Source organism: Symphalangus syndactylus, chromosome 22, assembly GCF_028878055.3.
Source record: "Symphalangus syndactylus isolate Jambi chromosome 22, NHGRI_mSymSyn1-v2.1_pri, whole genome shotgun sequence".
NCBI classification, from domain to species: Eukaryota; Metazoa; Chordata; class Mammalia; order Primates; family Hylobatidae; genus Symphalangus; species Symphalangus syndactylus.
The window spans coordinates 17,557,186-17,575,296 of record NC_072444.2 but is presented as its reverse complement, the minus strand read 5'-3'; the positions used below and the strand labels follow the sequence as shown (position 1 = coordinate 17,575,296).

General features: G+C 47.8%; 1 protein-coding gene across 17 annotated transcripts in view; it reads right to left on the bottom strand.

Annotated features, from left to right (window-relative positions):
• TMCO4 (transmembrane and coiled-coil domains 4) overlaps window positions 1–10,271 on the bottom strand; it is a 114,438-nt gene extending 104,167 nt beyond the window's left edge. For 2 of the 17 annotated variants that reach the window (XM_055261719.2, XM_063631737.1), the window contains exons 1-2: window positions 9,725–9,901; window positions 2,820–2,900 (exon numbers count right to left, since the gene is read on the bottom strand). The gene's annotated coding sequence lies outside the window, so the exon portion shown is untranslated. Of the gene's footprint in view, window positions 1–2,819; window positions 2,901–3,206; window positions 3,467–4,587; window positions 4,620–8,006; window positions 8,214–9,044; window positions 9,627–9,724; window positions 9,903–9,947 lie in introns of those variants that run through there. The other 15 variants (XM_063631740.1, XM_063631742.1, XM_055261720.2 and 12 more) reach the window with 13 other exon arrangements.
• Window positions 10,272–18,111: the final 7,840 nt, after the last annotated feature.

Genomic DNA, 18,111 nt, shown 5'->3' with positions numbered 1-18,111 from the left:
TTTAGTAAATGATGCTGGGAGAACTGGCTAGCCATATGCAGAAAATTGAAACTAGACCCCTTCCTTACACTGTATACAAAAATTAACTGAACATGGATTAAAGACTTAAATGTAAAACCTAAAACTATAAAAACCCTAGAAGAAAATCTAGGCAATACCATTCAGGACATAGGCACGGGCACAGATGTTATGATGAAATCACCAAAAACAATTGCAACAAAAGCAAAAACTGACAAATGGGATCTGATTAAACTAAAGAGCTTCTGCACAGCAAAAGAAACTATCATCAGAGTGAACAGGCAACCTACAGAGTGGGAGAAAGTTTTTTGCAATCTATCCATCTGATAAATGTCTAATATCAAGACTCTGCAAGGAACTTAAGCAAATTTACAAGAAAAAACAAACAACCCCATTAAAAAGTGGGCAAAGGACATGAACAGACACTTCTCAAAAGATGCTCATGTTGCCAAGAAATATACGAAAAAAAGCTCAACATCACTGATCATTAGAGAAATGCAAATCAAAACCACAACAAGATACCATCTCACGCCAGTCAGAACGGCAATTATTAAAAAGTCAGGAAACAACAGATGCTGGCGAGGCTGCAGAGAAATAGGAACACTCTTACACTGTTGGTGGGAATGTAAATTAGTTCAACCATTGTTGAAGATGGTGTGGCGATTCCTCAAAGATCTAGAACCAGAAATACTATTTGACCCAGCAATCTCACTACTGGGTACATACCCAAAGGAATATAAATCATTCTATTACAAAGATACCTGCACGTGTATGTTCATTGCAGCACTATTCACAATAGCAAACACATGGATCAGCCCAAATGCCCATCAATGATAGACTGGATAAAGAAAATGTGGTACATATACACCATGGAATACTATGCAGCCATAAAAAGGAATGAGATCATATCCTTTGCAGGGATATGGATGGAGCTGGGAGCCATTATCCTCAGCAAACTAATTCAGTAACAGAAAACCAAACACCACATGTTCTCACTTATAAGTGGGAGCTGAACAATGAGGACACATGGACACAGGAAGGAGAATACACACTGGGGCCTGTTGGCGGGTGGGGTGTGAGGAGACAGAGCCTTGGGAAAAACAGCTAACGCACACTGGGCTCAATACCTAGGTGATGGGCTGCTAGGTGCAGCAAACCATCATGGCACATGTTTACCTATTTAACAAAACTGCACATCCTGTACATGTATCCCAGAACTTAAAATTAAAATTAAAATTAAAAAAAGGAAAAGAATTGAACAAGTGTTAGTGGGACAGACAGGGCAATTCTCAGCTTCTCAGCTCTCCATGATGCTGGAATGGGGGAGCCCATGGTTTCAACTTTATGGATTGTCTAACTGGACAGGCTGGGACCCCAAACTCTTCCAGCTGCACAAGCATGGGGGCAGCTGTGGGGTGGGAGATGCGCCACCTGTTGTGTATACTGGTCCTTGGGGGCCTCCACCCCTTGATCGGATTTGGGATCAGGATCCAGTCCAAAGTAAAACTGGATCTCAAGTGTATCGGAGAAGTTAAACTGATTTCAAGAGCGTGCTGGATTCCTGCGATGAGAAAAAGCCCCTTCTGTCAGGACCAGCAGTACCTCTGTGCCCTGGGGTCACCTAAGACACACAGGGCTGGTCCAGCAGCACCCTGGGGCTCATTTTCACTCGGTTCTCACTTCTCTCTTGTCTGCTGTCATGTAAGATGTGCCTTTCACCTTCTGCCACGATTGTGAGGCCTCCCCAATCGCATGGAACTATGTGTCCATTAAACATCTTTTTCTTTATAAATTACCCAGTCTCGGGTATGTCTTCATCAGCAGCATGAAAATGGAGTAATACACCAAGGAACTCCAAGAAAGACCCACACTTGACCTAGGAGAGGACGTGCTCTCCAGGGAAACAACAGATACAGAGTGAGAACAACAGGGCAAACCCATTGCCTACAGCTCGGCTGCACAGCCCAGACCTGGGATGGACAGGGGTCCTTCTGGAATGGGACCTCGTTTTGATATGCTACAATTATGACTTTTTTCTAGCCAGTCACATCATCTGTCACCAAAGAAAATGCTGACTGGGTCATTTTTGTCAGTAGTGGGGGCAGAGAGACATTCCATAAATATCTGACCTCAGCTCCACAAGCACCCACAGTGGGCACTCCCAATATTTGTTGACTGATGCCATAAACAATACCATTGGATTTCTTCTTGGAGAGGTGAAAGATTCTAAAGTTAGCACCAAGGAGAAAAATCAAATACGGTCAATACCATCTTTGAAAATCCTTTAAATCGTCCTTAAAATTCCATGACCTGGGCCTTTAGAAGATCACATGCAAGAATGAACTTTGGGTTTTTCTTTACATGCCAGCCAGCTATGGCCTTTTTTTTCCCCCTTGGAGCAGTCAGTGAAGGTCAAGGTCAATTTTTTTTTTTTTTAGACAAAGTCTTGCTCTGTTTCCCAAGCTGGAGTGCAGTGGCGCAATCTGGGCTCACTGCAACCTCCACTTCCTGGGTTCCGGCAATTCTCCTGTCTTGGCCACCCAAGTAGCTGGGATTACAGGTGTACGCCATGTAGCCTGGCCAAGTTTTGTATCTTTAGTAGAGACAGGGTTTCACCATGTTGGCCAGGCTGGTCTCGAACACCTGGCTCAAGTGATCCTGTCACCTCCGCCTCCCAAAGTTCTGGGATTACAGGTATGAGCCACCATGCCTCGCCTCAAGGTCAAATTTGATGTGACTATACTAGCATAGGTAAGTGACTATATTAGTGTGCCGCCTCTCCCATGCTGCTCCAGCCATACCTTCCTCCTTGCAGCTCCTGGACCCCACCAGGCTTTCTCTCTCTCTCCTTTTTCTGATCGCAGTCGAGTTTTTAAATGATTCTGCAGTGCAATAAAATAAGCATTAATAGGGAGATGGCTACAGCATCATGGGAAGGCTGAAGACTAATTATTCTGGGGCCAAGGAGAAAGAAGAGCATTTGGCTAAGAAATCATTTACAACACATAAAGCTATGGCACCATCCTTAGGCCGGAAATGCCAAAGATCATAGTCGAAGGTTACAATACACACACACCCCACACCCAAAATAAGACAATCTTGAGATGCTCCTAGAAGGGCAGAGTCTAGGCCGGCCCAGGTCAGAACCCTTTGCAGCCGTTTAGAAGAGACACCTATTCATTCTACACCTCTATCTGAAGTCGAATTGGAAGCTAGAGGTCAGTGAGGCATTTCAGGAGGTCTCCATTGCAACAGTTCCAACGTAGAAGAACCCAGAGGGTTTTGGACAATCACATTGCAGACCAGAAGAAAACAGACATGCTGGCATGGAAGGAAAGCTCCCCTCCCACCCTCGCTTCAGCAGTCTGGAGGAGGGGCAGGAAGGTGGGGTGGGCTGACAGTGCCATTGGGGTGGACACCCAGGCCCTGTGAGATGTGCTCACATGTGCCACTGCTCTCTTCCTCCTCCTGCCTGGTATTAACCACCGTCACCTCTTACTGGGTCACGCCTCTCCACACATCTGCTTTTTCCTGTGCTCACCCCAGCTGTTCACACACAGCACCCAGAGACCGCCATCTCAGAGTCAGGCCATGCCTCTCCTCTGCTCCAAACCCTCCAAGACTCCTTTCTCAAAGTCAAGGTCCTTACAATGGTGATGGGGCCACTGCAATCTGGCCTGAGTGGCCTCTCTGCCTCCCACCCCCGCCGCCTCTCCCATGCTGCTCCAGCCACACCTTCCTCCCTGCAGCTCCTGGACCCTACCAGGCACGCTCCCACTTCACGGCCTTTGCATTGGCCGTTCCCAAGGCTGGGAATGCTTATCCCCCAGGTAAGGACACAGCCAACTCCCTCACCTCCTTCTGTCTGTGCTCAAATCTCACACTTCAGTGCAGCCACCCTGCCCACTGCCCATCCTAGCCCCTTTACCCAGCTGCTCCACTTTGTCCACAGCACACATACACCAGCCTCCCAATTCTGTATCAGTTACTTGTTTATATTGATCGCTTATCTTCTATCTCCCTCTGCTCACAGGTAAGCACAGTGGGAACTCAGCAACATTTGTTGACTGAGTGGTGGTTTCCACTTGATATAATTAAAAAATAATTATAGCAACAAATTTGCCTGAGAAGGAAGTGGGAGAAATGGCAAAGTTTGTAATAGTCCATTTGACCCACTGGTTTTCAAACTGCCCCCCAGAGCCCCAGAGTGATGGGCAAGATGAGACACAGGGGGGAACCCTCAATACCCCACCTTCAAATTATAACAGCACATGATCCAGCAATACCACTTCTGGGTATATATGCAAAATAATTGAAAGCTGGATCTCAAAAAGATATTTGTACACCCATGTTTATAGAATTATTCACAATAGCCAAGAGTTAGAAGCAACCCAAATGCCCATCTACAGATGAATAGATCAACAAAATATGATATATACACACAGTGGAACATTATTCAGTCTTAAAAAAGGAAGGAAATTCTGACACATGTTACAACATGAATTAACCTTGAGAAGTTATGAAATAAGCCAGTCACAAAAAGATAAAATGCTGTACAATTCCACTTACGTGAGGTATGAGGAACAGTTAAATTCATACAGACAAGAAAGTAGAATGAACGGTGGTTGCCAGGGGCTGTGGGGAGGAGGAACAGGGGAGGGAGGTGGTTGTTTAATGGGTGTGGAGTTTCAGATCTGCCAGTTGGAAAGTTCTAGAGATTTGTTGCACAACGATGTGAATATACTTGACATTACTGAACTACACACTTAAAATGGTTACGATGGTAAATTTCATGGTATGTGTATTTTATCACCATTTTTATATTAAAAAAAAATAGGGGCTGGACGCAGTGGCTCATGCCCGTAATCCCAGCACTCTGGGAGGCTGAGGCGGGTGGATCACCTGAGGTCAGGAGTTCAAGACTAGCCTGGACAACATGGTGAAACCCCGTCTCCACTAAAAATACACAAAAATTAGCTGGGCATGGTGGCGAGCACCTGTAGTCCCAGCTACTCAGGAAGTTGAGGCAGAAGAATCACTTGAATCCAGGAGGCAGAGGTTGTAGTGAGCCGAGATTGTGCCATTGCACTCCAGCCTGGGTGATAAGAGCAAAACTCTGTCTCAAAAAGTAAATAAATAAAAAATAAGTTAAAAATTAAACATTAAAAAAATTTAAACATTTAAAAATCACAATAGTAAATGCTTGGCAAATGTTAGCCACGTGTCACCTCTTTCTATATATCATCTCATTTTCTCTCAACAATCCTACAAGGTGGGTGCTATTATCACCCTTCCACAGATGGGGACAGAGAGGCCCTGAGAATTGAAGGTCAAGGTCACTGGATGAGTCATGTGGTATTTAAACTTGTGCCTGGGTCTTAGGCCATAGGCAGCCATCTTCACAATGATGCTGTTCTACCTCTCTGGTCTGGTTTACACCCTGGCCAAAGATTTCCAACACAATTTGAAAACCAGCAAATTGGATGAATCTGACCAGCTCCCATCTATCCACAGGCTCACATCCCACTTCTGAGCCCCAAGCCCCTGTGGACGGGCCTAACCTGCCTTTCCTGCTTCGTTTTCTTTCACTCCCTGCTTCCAGCTCATCCTCAGCTAAGCTGCACTCCCCTGCTTCCAGCCCACGCTGGGATATCACCTCGGGCCTCAGCTCATGCTGTTCTCTCCATCTGGGTCCCCCTGTCCAAATGGTGCCCTTTTCCAAAAGCACAGTTTAATAATAAAATCAGCTTAGATTTTTGGGGGCCTACTTCCATGATCCCACTTCAGCTTCCCAACAACCTTATGAAGAAGAGACAATCGCTGTCTCCATTTTACAGATGAGAAAACTGAGACTCACAGAAGCGGAGGTCACACAGCTGGCAAGTCCTAGGATGCTCCTTCCAGGCCTGTGTGACCTCAAACCCCAAGTCCTTCTCCACTTTACTAAGGTGGGGGGTCAGGGGTTGCCATGCACTTCCCTGGATTTGTCCAGCGAATGTGGGGCCTGCCAATTCTGAAGCCCTAAAGACTTTGTCTGGGCCCCTCCATCTCTTCTTGGACATAATGGCAGGTTGCTAATGTGTCTGTCTCTCTGACCAGGAGGGTCGGGGTAAGAGTGGATGAAGCCCAGGGCACCAGGGAATCCCAATTAATATTCTGGTTATTCATTCCAGTGTAAGACAGCTGGCCCCTCCACTCTCGCCTCCAACTCGACCCTTTGTGATTTTTATTTTTATTTTATTTTTATTTATTTATTTATTTATTTTTATTTTATTTTTTTTTGAGATGGAGTCTCGCTCTGTCGCCTCGGCTCACTGCAAGCTCCGCCTCCTGGGTTCACGCCATTCTCCTGTCTCAGCCTCTCCAAGTAGCTGGGACTACAGGCGCCCGCCACCACGCCCGGCTAATTTTTTGTATTTTTAGTAGAGACGGGGTTTCATTGTGGTCTCGATCTCCTGACCTCATGATCCGCCCGCCTCGGCCTCCCAAAGTGCTGGGATTACAAGTGTGAGCTACCACGCCCGGCCGATTTTTATTTTTTTTATTTTTATTTTTTGAGACAGAGTCTTGCTCTGTCACCAGGCTGGAGTGCAGTAGCTCGATCTCGGCTCACTGCAACCTCCGCCTCCCAGATTCAAGTGATTCTCCTGCCTCAGCCTCCCGAGTAGCTGGGACTACAGGTGCATGCCACCATGCCCAGCTAATTTTTGTATTTTTAGTAGAGACGGGATTTCACCATGTTGGCCAGGATGGTCTCGATCTCTTGACCTCGTAATCTGCCCTTCTTGGCCTCCCAAAATGCTGGGATTACAGGTGCGAGCCACTGCGCCTGGCCTGTGATTTTTCTTTATCAAATTTATCACCACCTGACAATGTATTATAGGTTTATTTACGGTCTATCTCCCTCACTAGAGGAAGCTCGGAAAGGCAGCGGCTTTTGGGTCATGTTCCCTGATATATTCTAGGACAGCACCTGGCAGGGCAGGGGTTCAATCCCTGTGTGCTGAATGAAACAACCTGCAACTGAAAAATGAGTTCAAAAGATTTTTTTGAAGGACAATATCGTTTTATATAAAGTGAGGTCCCAATGTGCTCAAGAGGGCCACCCTGTAGGTGGATGTCATTACTGAGCACCTACTAAGCAAACTTAGCCCTGGTCCTGGAGGTCACAGGGGTTACAGTCAGGGTGGTGTACAGGGTACAGGCAGGAATTAATCCCAGCAATGAGCGTATAATTCCACCCTGAACTTAACCTCTGACATACCAGTAGAAGTCTTGTGGCCTGGGGCATTTGGAGTACAAATCTGGCTAGGGCTAAAATGTGAAGAATATGTTACCTGGGAAAAGGGAGGCAGGGGTAGAAGAGGCCTGGAAGAGCAGGTGCAAAGGTCCCAAGGAGGGAGGAGTGGCATGCCTGGGCACAGAGGGCTGTTGATAAGTGGTCTGAGATGTGGCTGGAGGTATAGGCCGGGGGACAGGGGTGCATAGCCTTCTGGTCCGTGTAAAAGGTTTTTGCTCTTTTCCCTAGGAAAATGGGAAGCCAAGGCCAGGCATGGTGGCTAATGCCTGTAATCCCAGTACTTTGGAAGGCTGAGGTGGGTGGATCACCAGGTCACGAGCCTGTCCAATACGGTGAAACCCCATCTCCACTAAAATACAAAAATCAGCCGGGCATGGTAGTGGGCGCCTGTAGTCCCAGCTACTCAGAAGCCTGAGGAAGGAGAATCGCTTGCATCTGGGAGGCGGAGGTTGCAGTGAGCCGAAATCGCATCACTGCACTCCAGCCAGGGTGACACAGTGTGACTCTGTCTCAAAAAAAAAAAAAAAAAAAGAAAAAGGAAGGAAGGGAGGGAGGGAGGGAGGGAGGGAGGGAAAGAAAGAAAATGGGAAGCCAGAGCGGGGTTTTAGGCAGAGGGTGGTACAATGATATCAGGGCAGCTTGAAGCAGAGGTCACCTAAATGGAAAGTGGATTGGATTTCACTCTCACCCCTTCTGCCTGCTGTCACACGTTCCAGAGAGCCAGTTCCCCACTCCTCATCAGCAGCCCCGGTTTATAATGTACAACACTGTTTACAAAACACACAGGCCAAAAGAGAACACAATGCGAAACCACCCACTGACATTTCTTAGGTCCCACGTTAGCCAGCCCTGGTGGCTGATCCAGCCTTTGTAGCCCAGTGGTACCAGAGTAGAGGGAGATGGTTTGAGCCTTATGAGGAACTCTCTAGACCCCAGCCTTTGTGGGAGCTACATGCTGAGCTATGACAACCTAATCGATCAACTCCTCCTGTCCAACTCCTCCTTGGGCATTAGGACTAAAAAGCATAAAGTCTCCCAAAGTGTCAGACACTGCATTGGGCCTTTTGTGGCTTCCGCTCCTTTAATTTTCACAATAACCTTGGAGACAGGTCATTTAACTTGCCTGATCACTCAGTTACAAAGCTGCAAAGCTAGCACCTGAGCCCATCTCTGTCTGATGCTGCACACAAGGGCTTGAGGCCACTCTAATATCGATCTCTTCTGCTGTCTTCACGTACTTCACAGTTGGGGAAACACCAGTGGTCTCCCCTGTGCCCAGCCCTCCCTCCCCAGGCTGAAGGGCAGGGCTTTATTCCACCCTCTGGAGTGTACTTCCTGAGGGTACAGCTCGTTTCGTTCACTGCTGTATCCTCATTGCCTAAACAACGCACACAGTAGGTGCTCAACAAATATTTGGTGAGTGAACAAATGGATGTTCCCAAAGCTTAAAAGAGTTTCATATTTTCTGCGATGAAATAAACACACTGAGTTAAGAAAAAGGGGGCTCATGTGCTGACTCCTACTTCGAGTTAGGTAGTAGTCTGGGATTCCAGCCTGACCCTGCTCCTAATTCCCAGTGCTACCCCAGGGAAGGGCCAGGCTGGTCAGGGCAAAGGCATTGTGGAGGCCAACTCTGTGCCAAGCACTGGGTCAGGCTCTCCAGGCAGGTAGCCCAGGTTTTTATCTCTTGCTTCCTAGCTGTGTAGTCTTGGGGAAGTTACTTCACCTCTCTGAGCCTCAGTTTACCCAGCTGTAAAATTCACTCAAAAGTCAGCAGCAGTAATTCTTCCCTCCTGTAACTTCAGGCATGGGCGCCAGAAGACATGGCCTCCTTGTAACATGAGGAGCCTGGCTTTTCTCCAGAGGCTCCCCAAGCCCCCCTGGAATTCTCTGTTTGAGAGTCTGCGGAGGGACAGGGAGACAGGAGGCGAGGGAGTCCTAGAGGCCTTCCGGACGGGGGCGTGGAGGGGCCACGTGGGGCAAGGGGAAGCACAGTGACCTCTTGTGACCTTGGGCAAGCCCCCTTCCTCTCTGACCTTGACCAGCGTCCTCATTTGTCAAGGGAGCTGCTGGGTGACCTCTAAGAACTCGGAGACCGAGGCTGGAGTCGCCCGAGTGCTCCGCCCAGCCTCAGTTTACCCCTCTGCCGCCCCACAAGACTTCTAAAAGCACTTCCGGCTCTGAAAACAAACCAACCACCAGCAGGCGGCGTGGGCTTAGGGCAGGCAGCGCCAGGGAGCGCGCGGCCGCTTCCTGGTGGGTCCAGTGTCCCCGGGGTGGAGGGCGGGGCGCAGGGCAAAGGGCTCCGGGGCTGGGCCGGGCTCCGAGTGCCCCGCGTGGGGCCGGCGGGGAGTGGCCCAGCAAGGTGCGCGCCACCATGGCCTGGCGGCTCCGGGGCCCCCTTACCTGGAGGCGGCTGCTAAGGCGAAGGCGGAGGCGGCGAAACCGGCGAGCGGCTCCTCCCGCCCGGCCCCTCCCCTCCCCGCCGCGTCCCGGCCCGTCCCGCCGCCTGCCCCGAGGGCGCCTGGTCGCCGCCGGCCGGGCGGAGCACTCGGGAGCGCGGCGCGGGGGCGCGGGGCCTTCCAGGCTCTGACTCGCCAGCTGCAGGTCCCGACTTGGCTCGTCCTACCTCTGCCCCACCTCCACCACCCATCGCGACAGGGGTGCCGGCCTCTGCAGGCGACCGGCTAGCCCGCGGCGCCACATCTGTGTGTGGGTCCATTTACCCTCCAGGAAGCAGCGAGACAGTGCGGCGCGGGAGAAGGGCCCTGCAGGGTTGGACTTTGCAGAAACTGCCCGCGAAGGACTCGGCCCCGAGAGTGGCATGCCTCAAAGCCACATTTTGAAGACAAAGTCTTCAAAAATGTATAATGTAAACAAAAAACCAGCCACAGAAACCGCCTTCCCGCACGTGTATGCAGCACTTTGTAGTTTGCAAAGTGTTCAGATATCTAAGTTCTTCCTGATTCTACTTTCATTTTCCCTAACGCTAAGTTTGGTTCTGTCTCAGGGCCTCTGCCTGGAGGCTCCCGTGCTTGGGACTCTCTGCCTTCAGACCTCCCTTTCCCCCAGTCCATTTCCTGCTTTCCATTCTGGTCTCTCGGGATGGGATCTGAGAGTCTTCCCTGACCACCCAGCACATTCAGTCATTGAACAAATTTACTGAGCACCTACTACGCACCAGGTACAGTTCTTTTTTTTTTTTTTTTTTTTTTTTTTTTTTTTTTTTTTGAGATAGAATCTCGCTCTGCCACCCAGGCTGGAGTGCAGTGGCCCGATCTCAGCTCACTGCAACCTCCGCCTCCCGGGTTTAAGTGATTCTCCTGCCTCAGGCTCCCTGGTAGCTGGGACTACAGGCGCGTGCCACCACACCCGGCCAATTTTTGTATTTTTAGTAGAGACGGGGTTTTGCCATGTTGGCCAGGCTGGTCTCGAACTCCTGACCTCAGGTGACCCACCCGCCTCGGCCTCCCAAAGTGTTGGGATTACAGGAGTGAGCTACCGCGCCCGGCCCGCGCCAGCTACATTTATAAAGGCTGTGGAATCACACACCAGGCTTCCATTCCTGTTCTATTTTAATGGTAGTATTTATCACTCTGAAATTATTTTGTTCATTTTTCTGTTTGCTACTTTATGTTCTGCCTCTCCAACTTTTTTTTTTTTTTTTGAGATAAGAGTTTTCTCTTGTTGCCCAGGCTGGAGTGCAATGGCTCGGTCTCGGCTCACTGCAGCCTCCGCCTCCCGGGTTCAAGCAATTCTTCTGCCTCAGCCTCCCAAGTAGCTGGGATTACAGGCACCAGCCACCATGCCCGGGTAATTTTTGTATTTTTAGTAGAGATGGAGTTTCACCATATTGGCCAGGCTGATCTCGAACTCCTGACCTCAGGTTATCCGCCCACCTCGGCCTCCCAAAGTGCTGGGATTACATGCGTGAGCCACCGCGCAGCCCCAACTAGACTTTAAAAGCCCGGGAGGTGGGCGGGTTTAGGCTGCCATGCTCTCCGCTGTGTGCCCAGCCCCAGGAACTGTGCCTAGCACTTGTAGGTGCTCAAAAGAAGCACTTAATGAATGGATCTCTTTCCCCTAGCAACCCTGTGAAATTTCATCACACCCACTCCGAAGGAGAGGAAACTGAGGCTTAGGTCCAGACAGTGCAGAAGCCACAGAGCTAATGAGTGCCAGAGCTAGAGCAGGAATCATCGTGGCCTCAGAGGCTGTTGCCGTTTCTCCCAGTAAAGACAGTCTAGGGTTATGGGAGGAAAACTTACCACGGGAGTCAGAGACCAGCATCCCAGCTCAGAGCCTGGGACTCATGCACCTTGTGAAATGTTCCTTCCTCCAACTGCTCATCTCCCCACTGGCCAATCAGGACCAAGAAGGGCAGGTCTGCCCACCCATGAAGTTATTGTGAGGGTCAAATGGGTCAATCATGTGCAGGCTTTAGGGGAATAAGGGGTTATATCTGAGCGTGTGAGCTTTGTCAAGATTGAGAACTTCAGCCAGCCTCAATGTCTGGCAGCCCCTTCCAGCCAGATCAGCTTTGTGGGACCAGGCACCACTCTGCACTCCCCTGCTTTGCCCTGTCTCTAATTTGGTTAGAGACCTTGTGTTGAATACACTTGTCTTTGGGTATGGGACCCTGTTCAGCCGTTGCCCAGCACCCAACCCTCACCCTAGTCGCCCCCACCGCACACAGGCCCTAATCCCATCGAGGCTATGGGTAGGAAAGATGGAGAAAATATGTTTACCCCTTTTGGTGTATGCTTTTGAGATTTTTTTAGGTTTGGTATTGGACAGTGAAGAATTTCATTTCCTCTAAGTAACTCTCCCCCAAAGGAATGTTTAGGGAGTTGTGGAAGGGGAAGCCTTCTAATGAACCATTGACTAATTCAACCAGGATGTGTGGAGTGGCTAGTGGGGTTTTAGATATTGAGGATATAGCAGGGGAATCAGTGTTTCCAGCAAAATCATGGAGCTTACATTCTGGTTTGGGGGATGGGTAGAGGGAGATGGACAATAAACAAACTGATTTTATTTTATTTTATTATTATATTTTATTTTTTATTGAGACGGAGCCTCGCTCTGTCACCTAGGCTGGAGTGCAATGGCACAATCTCAGCTCACTGCAACCTCCACCACCCGGGTTCAAGCGATTCTCACGCCTCAGCCTCCTGAGTAGCTGGGTCTACAGGCGCGTACCACCATGCCTGGCTAATGTTTTTGTATTTTTGGTAGAGACGGGGTTTCACCATGTTGGCCAGGCTGGTCTTGAACTCTTGAACTTGACCTCTCAAAGTGCTGGGATCACAGGCGTGGGCCACCGCACCTGGCAAACAAACTGATTTTAATCTGTTTTACAGAAAAAGTAAAGCAGGGAGGTCACGCTATAGAAGATGAAGCAGTCAGGGAACCCCTGCAGGCGATCTTTGAGGAGGCTATCAGGTTACAGGGCACAGCATCCGAGGTAGACCCAGCAACTGCAAAGGTCTTGAGGTGGGGGTGTGGTTGGTCCTTATAAGAAAACAGTGTGAGAGGAGAATGGAGAGTGCTGGATGAGATGAGATCAGGCAGATAGTGGGGGTCGTATCACTGTGAGCTTTTTAGAAATGCTGATGAGGGCTGGGTGCAGTGGCTCACGCCTGTAATCCCAGGACTTTGGGAGGCCAAGACGGGTGAGTCACTTTAGCCCAGGAGTTTGAGACCAGCCTGGGCAACATGGTGAAACTCCGTCTCTACAAAAAATACAAAAATTAGCCGGGCATAGTAGGGCAAGCCTGTAGTCCTAGCTCCGTGGAGGGCGGAGGTTGCAGTGAGCCGTGTTTGCACCACTGGACTCTAGCCTGGGCAACAGAGGGAAATTGTCTCGAAATTAAAATATATATATATTTGCTGATGCTTAGGCTAGGGTTGCCAGATTTAGCAAATGAAAATAGAGGACTCTCTGTTTCATTTCAATTTCAGATAGACAATGGATAATTGTTTAATATGAGTATGTCCCAATACTGCACAGGATATACTTATATTAAACAATTACTTATTGTGTATCTGAAATTTAAGTATAGCTGGGTGTCCTATATTTTATCTGGTAACCCTATTTGGGCCCCACGCTCAGAGATTCTGATTCCATTGGTCTGGGATCTGGCCAGGCATAGGTGTTGTTCAGAAGCCCACAGGTATTTCTTTTCTTTTCTTTTTTTTTTTTTAAACAAACAAACAAACAAAAAACCAGCCCAGTAGTGGTGGCTCGCGCCAGTAATCCCAACACTTTGGGAGGCTAAGGTGGGCGGATCACTTGAGGTCAGGAGTTCAAGAACAGTCTGGCCAACATGGCAAAACCCCGTCTCTACCAAAAAAAAAATACATATATATATATATCCGAGTGTGGTGGCAGGTGCCTGTAGTCCCAGCTATTGGGGAGGCTGAGGCAGGAGGATCTCCTGAACCTGAGAGGCAGAGGTTGCAGTGAGCCGAGATGGCACTGCTGCACTCCAACCTGGGCAACAAAGCAAGACTCTAATTAAAAAAACATTTTTTTTTAATTTTTAAAAAACTTTAAAAAAAGGTTTTAGGTTTTGGGGTACATGTGCAGGTTTGGTAAACTTGTGTCACAGGGGGTCTGTTGTACAGATTATTTCATCACCCGGGTATTAAGCCTAGTACCCAATAGTTGTTTTTTCTGCTCCTCTCCTTCCTCCCAACCTCCACCCTCAAATAGGTCCCAGCATCTATTGTTCCCTTTTCTGTGTCCATGTGTTCTCATCATTTAGCTCCCACTTATAAGTGAGAACATGAGGTATTTGGTTTTCTGTTCCTGCATTAGTTTGCTAAGGATAATAGCCTCTAGCTACATCCATATTCCTGCAGAAGAAGTGATCTCATTCTTTTTTATGACTGCATAGTATTTCATGGTATATATGTAACACATTTTCTTTATCCAATCTGTCATTGATGGGCATTTAGGTTGATTCTATGTCTTTGCTCGTGGCTCACAGGTATTTCAAATGTGTGAGCAGGGCCAGGAGCCACTGATGTAGGGCCTTGTCTACTCAGTTAGGGATGTGGATGGAGAGTTGTAGAGGGTTGGGGGCGGTGAATTGACATGACCTCACCTTTTAAAAAGATCCCATTGGCTGCTGTGTGGAGGGCAGAGAGACAAGAGTGGACAGAGGAAGCTGGTTAGGAAGTTATTGCAATAGTCCAGGCCAGAAAGAGGCCTGTATTTGTTGAGCACCTACTATGGCTAGGCACAAGAGCATATAATGGAAACAGAGGTTACTGAGTCCTCCCTTGGCCCTACCCAGTTTAGAATTTCTTAGGGATGTGGGAGCCTAGGAATTTGTATTTTTAACATGCTCCCCTGGTGATTCTGATGATCAGTCAGGTTTGGAACAACTAAATTATTGGCTTTAATTTTCCTGGAAATTCTAGAAATCACCATGAATACTGCTTAGGGAGCACTGTCCTTGTTGCTGGCTCCATGTGCCTTCCATATATACCTTCTTTCCTTCAACCCTGTGCAGTGTATATGATTATTAGCCCTATTTCTCAGAGGAAGGAACAGAGGCTCAGAGAGGAATAACTTGGCCAGGATCACCGAGCTACAAGGTGGCAGAGTCAGGATTTGAACCTGGGTCTGGCTGATTCTGCTATCCTGATATTTGATACAGGATATATACAGGATCAATATTTGTATTGATTTGTTCAATACAAATCAATACAATCCATTTGTATTGATATACGCCTAAATATCAATACAAATTAAAGATATTTAGATGAGTTGCAGATAATGGATCCTCAATGGGAGAAGCCTCCTTTGCTATGTCCCGTTGATGTCTCTCCTCTTAGGACCGACGTGAGGGCTGGCCTGGCCTGGGTGTTTGTTGAGTGGAACTGAATTCTAGGGATGATTTCACTGAGGGCAGCCCATATTCTTTCCTATAGGGGATCCCTATGATGCTGTTGCGCTGAACTTGAGACTGAATGAGCCAGAAGGCCATTTATGGTCACTTCTTTCCTTACCACACTCAGAAATAATCTGAGCTCCCCTGGGGAGGGATTGGACACTCCCTTAGAGGAAGGCCAGGGTGGAGGTAACTTCGGACGATGTGTGGTTACCATGGATGTGACATGGCTGAGCAATCTCTTGTTTGTGTTTCCAAGCCATCTTTGACCCAAAGAACTGAATAACTTTATGTTAATTGGACCATCAACTGGAATTGGCAGAGCTAAGTGTTGGGGATTTGGAGTTAAAGCCATTTGGGTTAATAATTCCCCTCACTGTTTTCTTTTTTCTTTTTTTTGAGACGAAGTCTCACTTTTTCACCCAGGCTGGAGTGCAGTGGCGCCACCTTGGCTCACTGCAATCTCTGCCTCCTGGGTTCAACTGATTTTCCTGCCTCAGCCTCCTGAGTAGCTGAGATTATAGGCACATGCCACCACGCTCGGCTAATTTTTGTATTTTTAGTAGAGGCGGGTTTTTGCCATGTTGGCCAGGCTGGTCTCGAACTCCTGACCTCAAATGATCTGCTCGCCTCGGCCTCCCAAAGTGCTGGGATTACAGGCGTGAGCCACAGCGCCTGGCCACCCCTCACTGTTTTCATGTGTTAGGTAATAATTTCATAGTCTCCTGCCATATCTCTTACACAGAGGCTTAGGTCATGACCTCTACCTGCTTCTTGTCTAAGAATGCTTTGTACTTGCCCCTGGTCTGCTATTTTCTAATGTGCGAGACCCATATCACTGGTGGGACATGAGGTGCCTCCAGCTGGTACATGAACTTGCATTAAATCACCTTGAATCACACAGTAAGAAAGCAATTCCCTTCAATCCTCATTCTGTTGGGATTGTTTGATGCTATTGAATCTTTAAAACTCCTCTAACATTTGCTAATCTTTCTCTTTTAATGAAGGAAAATAGGCCTCAGCTCAAAGCCTAGCTTTAGACAGCCTCACAGCTATCTAAAATATTGAGTTAGGACTTAATTATGTTGTTTATTTATTTAGTAAACTTTCTATTTTGGAAGGATTTTAGATTGACTGCAAAGAGAGTTACAGAGTTCTTATCTAAGAACCATATACCTTTCACCTTGTTTTTCCCCAGTGTTAGCATCTTACGTAAACATATGGTACATTTGTCAAGACAAAGAAACTGGTATTGGGTATTGGTACTTACTGTTAACTAAAGTATGGAATTTATCAGTTTTCCATTAATGTCCTTTTATTGTTCCAGAATCTAATCTAAGACACCACATTACATTCAGTATTATTTTTTTATTTATTGAGACAGGGTCTTGCTCTGTTGCCCAGGGTGGAGTACAGTGGCACAATCATGGCTCACTGCAGCCTCTACCACCTGGGCTCAAATGATCCTCCTGCCTCAGCCTCCTGAGCAGCTGGGACTACAGGTGTGCACCACCACACCAGCTAATTTTTATATTTTTTTGTAGAGACAGAGTCACTAGGTTTGCCGAGGCTGGTCTCAAACTTCTGGACTCAAGTGATCTTCCCATCCCAGCCTCCCAAAGTGTTGGGATTACAGGTGTGAGCCATCGTGTCTGGCCAGCATGACTTTATTAAGGAATGCTGGGGGCAAGCAGGGAGAAATCAGGCCCAGTATTAAGGAGAAGCCAGGTGCTGGAAGCCTTGCTAAGGAGGGTGTAATTTACCTTGAGGGCAAGGAAGAACCACCAGTTTTAAACAAGGCTGAAATTTGTTCTTTTCTGAAGGCCCCTTTCTGGCTGCAGTGTAGAGAATGAACTTACTGCAGGGCAATGCTGGAGGGAGTAGTGACCAACAGAGCCAGATGAAGGCTTTCTCTCCAGGGCAATTCACAAAGCTCTGAAACCCTCAGCGCAGCAAGCATGGACAGAGCAGGCATCTCAGCATAAGATTGAACCAGGCCAGGCGTGGCGGCTCAGCACTTTGGGAGGCCAAGGTGGGCGGATCACGAGGTCAAGAGATCGAGACCATCTTGGCCAACATGGTGAAACCCCGTCTCTACTAAAAATACAAAAATTAGCTGGGATTGGTAGCATGCACCTGTAGTCCCAGCTACTCGGGAGGCTGGGGCAGAAGAATTGCTTGAATCCGGGAGGTGGAGGTTGCAGTGAGCTGAGATCGTGCCACTGCACTCCAGCCTGGTGACAGAACGAGACTCTGTCTTAAAAAAAAAAAAAAAAAAAAAAAGATTGAACCAGACACCAGAGTCTCAGACCAAGCTCTTAGACCCTATAGTATTATTATATTCAGTGTTACTTTTTAAAAGCTATGATGTATGTACAGAAAAAGCACATAGAGGATGTAAGCACTATTTACAAATAATTATACAGTAAACACCCACCTGTATAACTACCACCTAAGTCAAAAAATAGAACAGGCCACTGCAGTAGCTCATGCCTGTAATCCCAGCATTTTGAGAGACTGAGGCAGGAGGATCCCTTCAGCCCAGGAGTTCAAGACCAACCTGGACAACACAGCAAGACCTTACTAAAAAAAAAAAAAAAAATCAAAAAAATTAGTTGGGTGTGGTGGTGTATGCCCATAGACCCAGCTACTTGGGAGGGTAAGGCAGGAAGATCTCTTGAGCCTGGGACTTCAGGGATGCAGTGAGCTATGATCGCACCACTGCCCTCCAGCCTGGGTGACAAAGCAATACCCTATCTCAAAGAAAAAAAAAAATAGAACATTACCAACATTACCAGTGTCCCAGAAGCCTCTCCCTAGTCAGAACTTCCTTCTCCTCCAGAGATACTCTCTTCCATGATTATTCAAGTTTCATTCGGCTTTTTTACTTTA